At 52.7% G+C, this 2,500-nt stretch overlaps 2 non-coding genes across 2 annotated transcripts; both read left to right on the top strand.

Annotated features, from left to right (window-relative positions):
• Positions 1 to 1,048: 1,048 nt before the first annotated feature.
• Positions 1,049 to 1,130, top strand: TRNAS-AGA (transfer RNA serine (anticodon AGA)). The gene has a single exon. It is a non-coding gene; the product is annotated as a tRNA-Ser (tRNA).
• A 363-nt stretch (positions 1,131 to 1,493) lies between these two features.
• On the top strand, positions 1,494 to 1,575 carry TRNAS-CGA (transfer RNA serine (anticodon CGA)). Its single transcript has one exon. It is a non-coding gene; the product is annotated as a tRNA-Ser (tRNA).
• The last annotated feature ends 925 nt before the right edge of the window (positions 1,576 to 2,500 follow it).

Genomic DNA, 2,500 nt, shown 5'->3' with positions numbered 1-2,500 from the left:
ATGGACGATAAAGCAGACATTGGGAAGACTCCCATCCAGGACTCTCTGACTGTTAGGGGTGGGGGCCACGATTATATTTCCACCCTGACACTAGTTGCCGCTAGAGCCATCGACGCCTGGCATCGCCTCCGTCTGTAAGAAGCCCATCCTGCGCTTTTCCTTGCCTGCATCTTTACAGCAGATATTGGCAGGGGTCCATGTGGATACAGAGGATGGAGCAACTGGCACGCAAGCTATCTGCCGAGCCTTTTTTGTGTGTCAGCACAAGGGTTCTCGTGTCACTTCTAGACCTTCCTTGGCAGATGCATTCAGGAGAGGCCCCCTACCTGCGACACAGTGAAAGTACAGTCTTTTGCTGCCCTGTGCAAGCTAGGGGACTGAAGGCACAGCTTTCTGCCACAACAGCAGAGAGCAGAGGAAGGGCGCCCAGGAGGACCGTCAGAGGGTGGTGAGACCCCTGTCCTCTCAGCCCCGATCGGCCCCGATCGGCCAAGACCTCTCTATTTGGGCAGAAGGGACCCATTCTGCGGTCCTCTGAGGCTTAGGGCCACATGCCCAGAAGGCCCACCACCCAAATCTTTGCCATATGGCTTAGACTAACTACCGGACCACTCGTGCGGCCATTTATTCCTCTGGAGCCTGTCAAAATGGCCTGCCGAAATTGGCTCCCAGGAGGCCTCTGCAACTCGATTTGCATAGAGACAGCCCCTGCCCAGGCATGCTTCCAAACAGGACACTGTTAACAGTTTCAATTTGGAGCTGGTAGAAGCCAGTGCAACCTAGTGAAGGTGAGGCTCTGCTGCCTGGCCGCTTGCTAGGTTTATTAGCACAGATCTGTCCCTGGCACTTAGTCTGAGCTTGGCAGGGAGGGGAAATGGCATTTAGGGAACTTGGGCCAGACCATAGAGATTCTGACTTTTGAATGCATTTTCAAGGGTCATGGGAGGGCCAAAAGGGAACGGTGCAGAGCGGCATAAAGTAAGGGGCGGAGGAGACATTGTGTGTGGCTAAAGTGTTAAGTTTATAGTAGAAACAGGTTTGCTCAGGAGTAGTCGTGGCCGAGTGGTTAAGGCGATGGACTAGAAATCCATTGGGGTTTCCCCGCGCAGGTTCAAATCCTGCCGACTACGGTGCAGCGCCCGCTTTTATTGTTTACTCTTTTCTGGTGTGGAAAACAATCTTAAAATAGCAGTATAATACAATTACTAAAGGAGGCTGCGGCGCACTTGAGCTATTCAAGCAAGATCCTAGGAGTAAAAGCGGCTTCATCCTTTAGGCCAACGCAGAGAAACTGGTACGTTTTGACGGGTTTCGTTTTGCAATTTCAAACATATATGTACATTTAAAAGAAACTTGTGAGGAGAAAGAACGGTGCATGATGAGAGAGAAGGGTGGAAAGTACAGGACAAGATCTAGAGGCAAGGCGGTAGAGACTAAGGACTCTTCTGTGTAAGCACAGCACGATCTTTCGAGTGAGAGTTTCACTCTCATGGGTAGTCGTGGCCGAGTGGTTAAGGCGATGGACTCGAAATCCATTGGGGTCTCCCCGCGCAGGTTCGAACCCTGCCGACTACGCCTCGGTTTGAACTGAGCTGCAATTTTGCAATTTGCTCGGAAATGTCCCCAAAACAAGATGTAAACATGCATGTTGATTATAGGATGGACGATAAAGCAGACATTGGGAAGACTCCCATCCAGGACTCTCTGACTGTTAGGGGTGGGGGCCACGATTATATTTCCACCCTGACACTAGTTGCCGCTAGAGCCATCGACGCCTGGCATCGCCTCCGTCTGTAAGAAGCCCATCCTGCGCTTTTCCTTGCCTGCATCTTTACAGCAGATATTGGCAGGGGTCCATGTGGATACAGAGGATGGAGCAACTGGCACGCAAGCTATCTGCCGAGCCTTTTTTGTGTGTCAGCACAAGGGTTCTCGTGTCACTTCTAGACCTTCCTTGGCAGATGCATTCAGGAGAGGCCCCCTACCTGCGACCCAGTGAAAGTACAGTCTTTTGCTGCCCTGTGCAAGCCAGGGGACTGAAGGCACAGCTTTCTGCCACAACAGCAAAGAGCAGAGGAAGGGCGCCCAGGAGGACCGTCAGAGGGTGGTGAGGCCCCTGTCCTCTCGGCCCCGATCGGCCAAGACCTCTCTATTTGGGCAGAAGGGACCCATTCTGCGGTCCTCTGAGGCTTAGGGCCACATGCCCAGAAGGCCCACCACCCAAATCTTTGCCATATGGCTTAGACTAACTACCGGACCACTCGTGCGGCCATTTATTCCTCTGGAGCCTGTCAAAATGGCCTGCCGAAATTGGCTCCCAGGAGGCCTCTGCAACTCGATTTGCATAGAGACAGCCCCTGCCCAGGCATGCTTCCAAACAGGACACTGTTAACAGTTTCAATTTGGAGCTGGCAGAAGCCAGTGCAACCTAGTGAAGGTGAGGCTCTGCTGCCTGGCCGCTTGCTAGGTTTATTAGCACAGATCTGTCCCTGGCACTTAG

The sequence above is a fragment of the Ambystoma mexicanum genome, chromosome 3q, assembly GCF_040938575.1.
Source record: "Ambystoma mexicanum isolate Mex_15411 chromosome 3q, UKY_AmexF1_1, whole genome shotgun sequence".
Classification (NCBI taxonomy): Eukaryota; Metazoa; Chordata; class Amphibia; order Caudata; family Ambystomatidae; genus Ambystoma; species Ambystoma mexicanum.
The sequence above is the reverse complement of the archived record's forward strand: the minus strand, read 5'-3'. Positions and strand labels throughout refer to the sequence as shown.